The sequence below is a fragment of the Rhinopithecus roxellana genome, chromosome 2 (assembly GCF_007565055.1).
Source record: "Rhinopithecus roxellana isolate Shanxi Qingling chromosome 2, ASM756505v1, whole genome shotgun sequence".
In the NCBI taxonomy this organism is placed as follows: domain Eukaryota; kingdom Metazoa; phylum Chordata; class Mammalia; order Primates; family Cercopithecidae; genus Rhinopithecus; species Rhinopithecus roxellana.
The window spans coordinates 55,435,539-55,449,021 of record NC_044550.1 but is presented as its reverse complement, the minus strand read 5'-3'; the positions used below and the strand labels follow the sequence as shown (position 1 = coordinate 55,449,021).

The following is a 13,483-nucleotide window of genomic DNA, read 5'->3' as shown; positions in this document are numbered from 1 at the left end:
GGCAAGCTAGGTCTCCTTTGCAAAACTTGTGCAAGCGCTGAAGTTTGTGCACAAATCCTCTGTCTACTAGTTCTGCTCTCCCTCCCTCCTCTGTCTTCCCCTCACCTCCGTGACTTCCGCCCTCCCTTAGTCAAAACTGGCTTTTAGAACCTACTAACTTTTCATTTTTAACAAAATCAATGCTTTATGTAGTACTTACATATACATCTCTTCTGTTTGTTGCCGTATGTATTTAACTTTTCATTTATTATATTTGATATACAACCAGATATGTCAGCTCTTTGAAGATAAAAATCAATTACTTTAACAAAGATTCACTGAGTGCCTATTATTTGCTAGACACTATTCCAGAAGTGGAGGTTAGTGCACAGAACAAGATAACAAGCCCTTGCCTTCATGAAGCTGACAGTCTGGCTGAAGAGTGAAAACAGACAATAAGAAATAAATACATAAGCAAGGAAAACATGTCCATATTAGAAAGGTGGCTTGCAGAAACTTAAAATATTTTGATGATAAAGAATGACTGACTTGGTGACTAATAAAAAAGACCCAGTCATTCCAAGAGCTCTAAGGGGAAACATTTGAAGATACTGCAAAGGTCCATAGGCATTAGCTTAGCATATTCAAAAAGGAAAGAAAAAACAGTGTGGCTGGAGCTTTGCAGGCAAGATGATGTAAGAGAAATAGGCAAGGGCCAGATTATGTGATGCTTTGTTTACTGAGATAAGGAATTCAGATATTTTATATTGAGTGTGATAGGAGACAAACAATCCTAAGGTTCATAAATTTGGAAAGGAGAACTTCATTTTTTATAAAGGGTTACAGCTGCAGGCTGGACATCTTGACAGGCTGGGAAGTGTAGCCTCTGGCAGAGATAAAAAGCAGGCACTCTGAGGGAGGTAAGGGTAGAACAGGAATTTATGCTGAATGAGTTGGCCAAATATACATATTCAACAGGTTATAGGAGGAACTATGAATATTCCTGAAGCAAGGGGTACATGAGCTATGCATATTTCTGAAGCAGGTGGGTTAAGTTTCCACCTCAAAGTGAACATGGGACATATGCAACATGCATGTTTAGTAAGCAAACATGCATGTTTCATATGTCCCATGTTCACTTTGAGGTGGAAACTTAACAATTAAATGTATTATATTTAGGCCCTGTATGTGAAAAGCTGAAACAGAAGACATGAAGGTGCTCAGTGCCACAGCCTCTGTAAACCGGCCAGAACCAGTCTGTGGTCAGTGGTCTCTTATCAGGAGGAAGTTATTAAAATCAGTCTCTTGTCCAGTCAAAGCTGTAGTTATGGCTCGTGGAACAGGGGTAGGTGTGGAGGATTATTTAATTAGTGTCTTGCAGCCAGTAAGATGCAATTGTTTCAATATTGGTTATCTTGAGGCCAGTGTTTGTTTAGATGCTAGAGAAAAAGAAAACCCTTGTGGCAGTTAGAATATAGTTTATTTTTTTAAGTAGTAGTTTTAAGGTAGTTTGCCTGGAAAGGTCTTAGGTCTTCTTTATAATTTGATGTCTTACGGACAGAGAGTACATTCTGTCAGTCTTATCATCTCTATTTTAACAAAGGCAAAATGAAATGGTACCTTGGACCATCATCACTATAGCAGCTAACCTGAGAGTTACGAATTGATGAAAACCTCAATATATACAGGCAGACCTCCATTTTGAAAATATGCTCATTCCAAATGTCAAAGATTGAATGGAGGGTGGCTAACATCCCTTCTCACTCTTTGCCGACTGGTCACTTAGGGATGGAAATTCCACCACTATCAACTGCATCAATCTGCCACTTTTTACCTGATGGAGTGAGGAAGATACTGAGGGGCAAGGGGTTAACTAGATGGAAAATAACTTTCACTTTTGTAAGAAGGAAACATACACTCTTTATAATTTTCAGACAATTAAGCCCTAGAAGAAAGTCCTTAATTAGTCCTGAGACTAATTAAGAAAGTCCTAAGAAAGTCCTTAAAGCACCTTAATTCTGTCCTCCTTGGTTTCATCCTTTCTTGAGGTTCTAACATTCTGATTACTTCTGCAGCCCTCCAGTCTCCAAGTATGTGTTGCCACCTCTCATTTCACATTTGGGTCCAACCCGAATGCATAAGTCTCCTTGACCTTCCGTAACAGAACTGAAACAGGCTGACATTTTCAGGAAATTTCTATCAACAGCTTATTCAAGTTTGAAGGATTTTTATTCACTGCTGGTTGAAATTGGTTTCCATTTTCAACTTTAATCTTAAGACAGAATCAAAGACATTATATGCCACATCAGCATGTTATTGAATAAAATCTGGGGAAAAAAAGGTATGTCAAAAAAAAGTGACAATTGGTTCATGTTAGAAGGAGACAGAAGGCAAAGAAATATGAGACATGATGCTAACTATTTACTCTAACCTTCTGAGGAAGTATTTTAAAACTCACATTTGTTGGTTTCCTTTATCCCTAGCTTCTTAACTAATTGCCTGCTCATCTTCTGGGACTTCCCAAGCTGGTCTAAGAATCCACCTTGTCCTAGGCTCAAACGAAAGCAAAATACCTCGAATTTAAAACTCATTCTTCCTCAAGATTCTCAGGCCTTCTGAGAGTACCCCCAACTCAGTTCTTCTTTCTTGAGTACAAGGCTAGCAGAGAATATTGACGTACCAAAAAATAGTACCACTCTTTTGTTTATCTGTTTGCTTAGGTAAAGAATTCATCCCAGTTCTGGAGCATGTTTCATCTCACTGGCTTGCTCGCGTAAGATCTACAGCAAAGCAAAAAATGGCCTCATCTGGCCCAGACCAATAACTAATCAAATCACTTTCATTTAATAAAAATTAATTAGAAGATCATTAATTACTGGGGCGACCAACTGTCCTAATTTGTCACAGACTGAGGGGTGTCTTCCGTCCCATAGACATGGGATTTTCCATGCTACAATTAGGGCAGTCCCTGGGATAGTTCCTGGCAAGCAAAACTGTTGGTCATTCTTTTCCTAAGCAATAATGAGGGAAGATGAAAGCAAAAGCAGACTTGAAAATCTCTCCAAGCCGTGAAAAAGAACTGGTAGCAACAGCAGTACTTTCCCTTCTCCTCCATCAGTGAGAGCACTCCAGGAATTGTATCAGCTGGAGAATAGCCAGGTAAGGTTTCAAACTGACTTTTGTACCATGACAGTCATGCTGGGACCCTGTTTAACTTTCAATTTGATGTCAAGAATGGGAGGAATAATGCAGATTTTTTAAGAGAGAGAGAGAAAGAGAGACTCTATACTGCATTATGTAGGTAAATAAATCTAAAGTGTTTCTCTTTTGTCTAATTATTTGTGTGTCCACTGAATTATTTGGGTTTACAATCCATGAATGCTCCCACTCTTTGGAAATTATTATTTGTATTAAATCAAACTGCTAACTCAGTGTTAGAATGTATCACCTTATTAATAAAAATGCTAATGAACCTCAAAACATTTTAAATTCAGTTTAATGCAGTTAGAATAGCTTGAGATTGACAACTGATGATTTAAAGTCTTCACTAGACCCCCTATCATTGTCCTTTTTTTTCCTACCTGCAGAGCTCCGATGGATTACATGTTAAATTACATTTAATTACTTATTTACTGGTCTTTTATTATATTTAACAAATGTTTACTGATACCTACTGTGTATCTGGTAATGTTTTAAACACAAACTGTTTCTCAAGCAGTTTGTATTTTCAATCTCCTATCACTAATTTATTTCTGTCACCCCATACCTCAACAAATAAACAAAAAGGCAAATGAGCAACAATAATAAAAGTATTCTTTATGTGTAAAAAATTATATAATCTATATTATTTACAAGTAGACATCTTTTATGGCATACACGACTGTAGACGTGACTCTCCTGAAAGTTGAGTACCACACTGAAAATGATTCATATTCATGTCACATGGGAAATGATTCATTATATGATGTCTACAGTGATTCAGAGGAAGAAAATAAATTTTCACTACCTATAAGTGATAAAGCTTATTTCAACTTTTATCAGGTATAGTCATTAAAGACCTAGATTTCGTCAATGTCTGAACTAGTTCCTGAGAGTGAATGAAATGCTTTTGGAAGGTGCAATTGCGTCTAAATTAATATCTTTATGTATGACAATAGGGGGTGCTAACTAATGTTAGAGAATGATTACTAACATCTGCATTTGAGACCAAATGTGTCTCCAGTTGAGTTTCTCAGAAACAGACTTGAGATTCAGAGATTTGCATGCAGGAGGTATATTGAGGCATGCAGCAAAGCCTCAATGAAGGGATGAGGGAAGCAGGAATTGTCAGAGGGAAACTTGAACCATGATGGAATTCCAAAGGAGGCTTCAGCCAACCACCAAAGGTAACTCTGGAGCTGTGATAGCCTTTCATAGTTGCCCTGAATTGAGTGAGACAAGGGAGCCAGGGTTTTGTTTCCCCTCATGGATCACTCACTAAATGTGGGCTTCCCCTCCACAAGGGGAAGGCATAACCTTAAACAATGCCAGCTTCTTTTAGCTTGGAGCCGTTATGAGGAGAGTTGTGAGCGGTCAACAGAAAAATCCTGGCTGTGGGGAAATTAGTGTTTCAGCCCTGAAGGAGGAATCTAGGTGAGGCAACTTAAAGCACTTACAACTACAGCATCCAGAATATCTAAAAAAAAAAAAAAAAAAAAAAAAAAAAAAAAAAAAAAAAAAAACACCTGGCAGCTAGTTTGATGAAAGTCCTATCTCATGTGCAATGTCAGACCTTCACAAGGCAGCTCAGGTTTGGATTGGCATCCTCAAATGCTAAAGTCATGTAACTGCGTCGCTTCTCTCATGCCCTCTACCTTAGCCTTGGTGCAGGTCAGTTTCGCAATTCTCAAAGGAAATACTCTAATAGTATTCTATTCGTCCTATACCTTCTCCATACTTCAAAGTAATTAATCACCTGAAGTATAAAACCAATCATATTAATCACCTACCTAGTTACTGCACTGGAATATGGTTTCCTTACAATGGAAGGCCCTCCACGATAGCATTACAACTTAGCTTTGTATCCTTACCTGAACAAGTCTAGTCCCTTCATATACTTGATGCTCCAGAGAAACCATGAGAGTCACTATTCCCCTCCTATGCACAGGTATACCTTTTGGATTTACCTTGTATTGTACTCCCATTTCCCTGATACTGTGTTCTAGGTATCAAATGCTATCTCTTTCTCTTGCCTTCCATTCCTTTACTGAACAATTTAGGTCAAAAGCCATTAGGTGGGCCAAGCACTGGATGCTAGGGTGGAGCAGAGCTACAGTAAAGTAGTCCAAGCAATGTGCCCAAAGCCAAGCAGGGAAAGGAGAGTGTCCCCATGGTGCAGGGAAGGACAGCCTGGCATGGAGCATTGGAGGCTGAGAAGGGTGAAGAAAGTGTCTACCTGGGAAGGTGGCCCAGCATGAGGAGTAGAGAAATAAGCCAGTGAGCAGATTACCTGGAGGTGGGAAGGAGGTGAGGTTTCTGACCATAATTAAGATCAGGAGAACAGCACTGTCTTTGAGCTGAGTCGAAGTGGACGCTTTGAGCGCAGCTGCCCCACAGCCGCCGATCCCTGCATCGTTTCCTGTGGAACCCTGGGCCTGCTTTGTAGCTTTCCTTCCTTTGTCTCATAACCATGTCTACCAACGAGAATACTAATATACCAGCTGCCTGACTTAACAGATTCAAGAACAAGTGAAAAGACAGCACAGAAATGAGGTGTCACAGAATAGAAGTCAATGTGAAGCTGAGGAAAGCTAAGAAGGATGACCAAATGCTGAAGAGGAGAAATGCAAGCTCATTTCCTGATGCTGCTGCTTCTCTACTGGAGGAAAACCTCAAAAACCCGGGCACTATAAATTGGTCTGTTGATGACATTGTCAACAGCACAAATCGCAATAATGTGGAAAGTCAGCTCCAAGCTACTCAAGCTGCCGTGAAACTGCTTTCTAGATCAAAACAATCCCCCACAGACAACATAATCTGGGCTGGTTTGATTCCAAAATTTGTGTCCTTCTTGGGCAGAACTGATTGTAGTCCCATTCAGTTTGAATCTTCTTGGGCACTCACAAACATTACTTCTGGGACATCAGAATAAACTAACGCTGTGGTAGATGGAGGTACCATCCCAGCATTCATTTCTCTATTGGCATCTCCCCAGGCTCACATCAGTGAACAAGCAGTATAGACTCTAGGAAACACTGCAGGTGATGGTTTAGTTTTCTGAGACTTGGTTATTAAGTATGGTGCAGTTGACCCACTCTTGGCTCTTCTTGCAGTTCCCGACATGTCATCTTTAGTATGTGGTTACTTATGTCATCTTACCTGGACACTTTCAATCGTCTGCTGCTACAATAATCCTGCACCCCTGTTAGATGCTGTTGAGCAAATTTTTCCTACCTTAGTTCGGCTCCTGCATCATGATGATCCAGAAGTATTAGCAGATACCTGTTGGACTACTTCTTACCTTACTGATGGTCCAAATAAACGAATTGCCATGTTCTTGAAAACAGGAGTTGTGCCCCAACTTGTGAAGCTTCTAGGAGCTTCTGAATTGCCAACTGTGACTCCTGTACTAAGACCCAGAGGGAATATTGTCACTGGTACAGATGAAGAGACTCAGGTTGTGATCAACGCAGGAGCACTTGCCGTCTTCCCCAGCCTGCTCATCAACCCCAAAACTAACATTCAGAAGGAAGTTACATGGACAATGTCAAACATCACAGCTGTCCGTCAGGACCAGATACAGCAATTTGTGAATCATGGATTAGTCCCATTCCTCACAACATTCTCTCTAGGGCAGATTTTAAGACACAGAAGCAAGCTGTATGTGCTGTGACCAGCTATACCAGTGGTGGAACAGTTGGACAGGTTGTATACCTCATTCATGGTGGCATAATAGAACCATTGATGAACCTCTTAACTTCCAAAGATACCAAGATTATTCTGGTTATCCTGAATGCCATTTCAAACATCTTTCAGGCTGCTGAGAAACTATGTGAAACAGAAACTTAGTATGATTGAAGAATGTGGAGGCTTAGACACATTGAAGCTCTACAAAACCATGAAAATGAGTCTGTGTATAAGGCTTTGTTAAGCTTAATTGAGAAGAATTTCTCAGTAAAGGAAGAGGAAGATCAAAATGTTGTGACAGAAACTAACTCTGAAGGCTATACCTTCCAAGTTCAGTGTGGGACTCCTGTAACCTTTAACTTTTAGATCATGTAGCTGAGGTATATATTTGTTGTGTACTATATTTGGTATTTTGTCTTACTGTCTCTCTGCTAAGAACTCTTTTTAAATGTGGTTTCTTATTGTAGCACTTTTTACACTGAAACTATATTTGAGCAGTTCCAACTGTACATACTGTATGAAGCTTGTCCTCTGAATGGGTTTCTTATTTCTATGTGGAATTTCATATCTTGCAGTGTCCTGTAAATAAACATTAAAGTCCACACTTCAAAAAAACAAAATTAGGAGGACTTCTGCATGGGGGAAAGTTCACTGTGGAGTATTTGGAGCCCAAACATGGACCTCCATGCAGGGGGTCATCCCCACACAGGGTGTCAGAGAATGAACAGGGAGAGAGAGGGTCAACACTGGAAGGCAGAAGCCGTCTCAGGATGCCAGAGCACGAGAGGAGTGAGTAGGGCTGTTGCAGCAGAGCACAGGGTATAAGAACCAAAGCATTTGAAGAGGAATTCTGGTCAGGGAGAGAGCCCAGCTGAGGTATGTAAACATAAGCAGGGTAAGGAGGGCTTCAGAATAGGGAGAAGCTTGTCAAAGGAATGACTGACTGACTGACTGACACCCAGGGTTGTGTGTCATAGCCCAGGTGGGTTGCCTAGGTGGCAACCAAGTGCAGCGTGTCAGAGCTTGAGAGAGAGGACGAAAGGCTTCGACATGGAGGGTAAAGGTATGTAAAGCCTGAAGCCGCAGGTAGAGATTCAAGCAAGATGAGGAGAATGTCCACACAGGGTAGGAAGAGGCAGCTCATGACTGGTGCCAGAGCCTGAGTGAAAGTGCAAGGTGGTGCTCATGTCAGAACTTAAGCAAAATGAGAGAATTTGTGTTGGAGAGGGCAACAGTGGTGATGAGAAATTGGTTCACTCAGGAAGTGCCTTCATCCATTCAGGCTGCTCTAACAAAATACCATAAACTACATGGCTCGCAAACAACAGAAATTTATTTCTCACAGTTCTGGAAGCTGGGAAGTCCAAGATCAGGATACGAGCAGATTTGACATCTGATGAGGATCTTCCTCCTGGTTCATGGGCAGCCATCTTGTCCTCAGATGGCAGACAGGACAAGGTAACTCTCTGGGACCTCTTTTAAAAGGACACTAATCCCATTCATGAGGGCTTCACCTGCATATCCTCCCAAAGGCTCCAGCCCAGATACTATGACATTGGGAATTAGGTTTCAACATGTGAATTTGGGGGAAATGTAAACTTTCAGACAATAGCAAGGGATTAAGTCAAAATAGTATAGATAATGGGAGTTACCATCAGAGAAGAAAGCTGTAAATAATGAAATAGAAAAATCTAGAATAAATCCTGTGGTGCTAGCTTGCAACTGGAGATATAAGTGTGAATTCATATATATAATTACAGATATAGATGTGAGTGTGTGTGCAAATGCAGTAGTCCTTCCCCCTTATCTGCAGGAAATATGTTTCAAGTTCCCCAATGGTTGTCTGAAACCATGGATAGTACCAAACCTTGTATATACTTGTTTTGCCTGTACATACATACCTATGATAAAGTTTAATTCATAAATCAAGCATAGTAAGAGATTAACAGCTAATGATAAAATAAAATAATTACAGCAATTTACTGTAATAAAAATAAAACAAGGGTTCCCTGAACACAAGTGTCCCTATACCAGGACACTTGAACTGGTAATCAAGACAGCTACTGAGTGACCATCAGGTGGGTAGTATATACAGGGTGGATATGCTAGACAAAGGGATGAGTCACCTCCTGAGAAGGATAGTGCAGGGCAGTGTGCAACTTCATCAGGTTACTCAAAACAGTGTGCAATTTAAAACATATGAATTGTTATTTCTGGAATTTTCTATTTAATATTTTCAGATTGAAGTTGACTGTGGGTAACTGAAACCTCAAAAAGCAAAACCAAAGAGATTGCTATGTATATATATGTAAAACAGTATACACAGTATATATATGTGTGTGTGTGTGTATGTGTGTGTGTGTGTGTACATGTACATGCAAATATATAGCTCTGTCTACTTAGATAGCCTGAGAACCACAGTAGCAATGGGCATACCTGATGCTTATTTCTTGGTTTTAAATGTCACTCTCCACTGAAGTGAACTAGGAATTCTTAAAGATATGTTTAAATTCAAAGTGAGTCAGGAATCAATGAACTTAGAATATCTTGTCCCAGAAAGTAAGAGGTATTCGAAGAATGATGGGGCATGACCGAAAGATGCAGAAGTCAGTTTGAAGAAGCTCCAATCCAAAAAATCTAGGATAATATGAGCACCAAAATGAAACAATTCAATTAGAAAATGAACAAGATATTTAAACACATATTTCACCAAGGAGGATATACAGATGACAAATAAACACATAAAACTCATTCAACATTGTTAACCATTAAGAAAATGCAAATTAAAACCACAGTGAGATACTGCTACATGCCTGTGAGAATGGCCAAAATAAAAAACAGTAATAACAGTAAATGCTGATGAGAATGTAGAGAAACTGAATATCTCATACATTGCCAGTGGGGATGCAAAATAGTACAGTTGTTCTGGAAAATAGTTTGGCAGTTCCTTTAAAAATTAAAAATGGACTCACCACGTGGCCCAGTAATTGCATTAGTGGACATTATAGAGAAATCAAACCTTAGGTTCACACAAAAACCTGTATATAAATGGTCATAACAGCTTTATTTATAATATGCTTAAACCAAAAATAACCCAATGTCCTTCAGTGAGTGTCTTAATTTGTGCTGCTATAACAAAATACTGACTGGATAATTGATTAAATATATATATTCCTCACAGTTCCAAAGACTGGGAAGTCCAAGATCAAGGTACCAACAGATCTGGCGTCTGGTGAGGGTTCTCTGCTTCAAAGACGGCCCCTGTTGCTGCATCCTCACATGACAGAAAGCAGGGCAAAAAGGCCTGAACCTGCCCCCTCAAACCTTATTATAAGGGAACTGATCCCTTCCCTGAGGAAAGAGCCCTCATGACCTAATCACTTCCCAAAGGCCCTACCGCTTAATACCATCACCTTAAAATTTAATTTCCAACATACGAATTTTGGAAAGACACGTGCATTCAAACCCTAGCACTGGGTAAGTGATTAAAGTGTGCTACATCCATGCCATAAACTATTCCTCAGCAATGAAAATGAACAAATTATTGACACATGCAACAACTTGGGATCCATCTCAAGGGAAGTATGCTGCATAAAAAGCTAACCTCACAAAGTTATATACATTATTATTCCATTCATATAGTGTTCTGGAAATAATATTATAGAAATTGAAGTTAGATTAGTGGTTGTCAGGGGTTTTGGATTTCAGGGGAGAGGATGTAGGGGTGGTTATAAAGGGTAATTCTAGGGAACCCATTTTAATGGAACAGTTCTGTGCCTTGATTGCTTTCATGGTTACATGAAGTTACACAAGTAATAGCATTGCAGATAACTATACACACATGTAAAACTGGTGAAATCTGAATAAGTTTTGTGAATTGTACTAATGTCACTTTCCCGGTTTTGATCTCCCACGGGGGGAAATGGATGAAGGATACACAGGGCCTTCCTGTATTTTTTTTTCATAATTGCCTTTGAATCTCTAATTAATTCTAAATTAAAAGTTTCTAAAAATTAATGGTAATAGAAACAGATTATAATATATTGGATAAAATAGAAAACCATGATTCCATACTGATGTAAATAAATACATGAATAAATTCAAAGTTTTATATAGAACTGAACACTACATAATTTATCTCCCCAAAATACTTATGCATGACAAAGAGAAAAAAAGTAACTTTACATAGGATAAGCCTCTCAGATATTACCTTAATCATGTTATCAAAATTGACATCACCAATATTGGTACAAAACTAAGTTATGTTCTATTTGATTGGTTGTAATGAGAAGAATACAAGATCACTTTGGTAATATTCCCGCTATAGATGGATGAAAAAGCATCATGTATACCCAAACCGAAAGCCATTCTACAAAATAACTGACCTGTATTCTTCAATGTATCAAGGAAAAACTGAACAACTGTTTCTTTTTTTTTTTTTTTTTTTTTTTTTTTTTTTTTTTTTTGTGAGACGGAGTCAGGCTCTGTCGCCCAGGCTGGAGTGCAGTGGCCGGTTCTCAGCTCACTGCAAGCTCCACCTCCCGGGTTTACGCCATTCTCCTGCCTCAGCCTCCCGAGTAGCTGGGACTACATTAGCTGGGACTACAGGCGCCCGCCACCTCGCCCGGCTAGTTTTTTGTATTTTTTAGTAGAGACAGGGGTTTCACCGTGTTAGCCAGGATGGTCTTGATCTCCTGACCTCGTGATCCGCCCGTCTCGGCCTCCCAAAGTGCTGGGATTACAGGCTTGAGCCACCGCGCCCGGCCAACTGTTTCATATTAAAGAAGACCAAGGTGATATGGCAATTACATGTAATATGTGATTTTGGACTGGATAATTTTGCTCTAAAGGACTTTATTGGGACAACTGGAAAAATATGGTGGTTACATGAAAGAATTCCTTTTTATGACGAAAAAACACTGAAGTACTTGGACATGATGGGCCATTATGTCAACAACTCAATCTCAAAAATGATTCAGGAAACACATTTCTTTGTTCTTGCAATTTTTCTGTAAATTTAGGATCATTTCAAAATTTATACAGGAAGAGGAGACTAAGGAGTCATGACAACAAAACGTGTGGTTTCCTAAATTTGATTGTGGAACAGAAACTATTTTAGGGGAAGTTTGGTGAAATTATAATAAAGTGATTTTAGTAATAGTATTAACTAGTGCCAATACTATTAGAGTAGCATTGTACCTGTGTTAATTTCTTTTTTTATTTTTTTTATATTTTATTTTATTATTTTATTTTATTTTATTTTTTTATTATACTTCAAGTTCTAGGGTACATGTGCACAATGGCAGGTTTGTTACGTATGTATACATGTGCCATGTTGGTGTGCTGCACCCATTAACTCGTCATTTACATTAGGTATATCTCCTAATGTTATCCCTCCTCCCTCCCCCCACCCCACAATAGGCCCGGGTGTGTGATGTTTCCCTTCCTGTGTCCAAGTGATCTCATTTTTCAATTCCCACCAATGAGTGAGAACATGTGGTATTTGGTTTTCTGTTCTTGCGATAGTTTGCTGAGAATGATGGTTTCCAGCTGCATCCATGTCCCTACAAAGGACACGAATTCATCCTTTTTTATGGCTGCATAGTGTTCCATGGTGTATATGTGCCACATTTTCTTAATCCAGTCGGTTACTGATGGACAGAGTCTCATTCTGTCGCCCAGGCTGGAGTGCGGTGGTGAGATCTCAGCTCACTGCAAGTTCCGCCTCTGGGGTCCAAGCCATTCTCCTGCCTCAGCCTCCCAAGTAGCTGGGACTACAGGCGCCCTCCACTGCACCCGGCTAATTTTATGTATTTTTAGTAGAGACGGAGTTTGACCGTGACCTCAATCTCCTGACCTCGTCATCCGCCTGCCTCGGCCTCCCAAAGTGCTGGGATTACAGGTGTGAGCCACTGCGCCAGGCCCAGTGTTAATTTCTTAGTTATAACAAAAGCACTATGGTTATGTCAGATGTTAATGGCAAAAAGAACTCTCTAGTGTATTTACAACCCTTTTACAACCCATGCAGGAAGTCTGTAGTATATTTACAACCCTTTTAAATCTAAAATTATCCCTAAATTAAACATTTATTTTTAAAAATTTAATGCTTTTCAGGCTTCAAGTTCCATTTCATGTAGACAGAATACTATTCACCTTCTAGGCCTATTTCATATACCCTTTCCTCCATGTAACTTTTTCAATTCATCATTACTGCTGGTATTATCCCCAGTCCACACCCCCAATTTCAGCCATAAAAGTTTTTGTTTCATTTACATTATAGTATTTTCAGATAGTTATTATCTGTTACTAATTTCTTAAGGAGAAGAATTGTGATTTACTAGAAACATATAATAGAGGCTTTATTAAACATTTGCTGAGCTGTGTTACTGCAGAAGGCTGGAATACTTTTTTGAGTATTTAAATTCTGTCTAAAGATTCTGGAAAGGTGAAAATTCTTTGTGAAACCTTACCTAACTGCTTCAGTTCACATTGGTCTTTCCTTTATATCTCAATGTATCTTGTAGCTATTCTTCTCATAGGTCCTTGATGTATCTTGACACCACTTGGTTCATAACCCAGTTTTTAAATTCTAGTCATTTTGCTGCCTATCAGTATCCCA

At 39.4% G+C, this 13,483-nt stretch overlaps 1 pseudogene; it reads left to right on the top strand.

Moving 5' to 3' along the window:
* The first annotated feature begins 5,647 nt into the window (after positions 1 to 5,647).
* On the top strand, positions 5,648 to 8,323 carry LOC104654822 (annotated as a pseudogene).
* Positions 8,324 to 13,483: the final 5,160 nt, after the last annotated feature.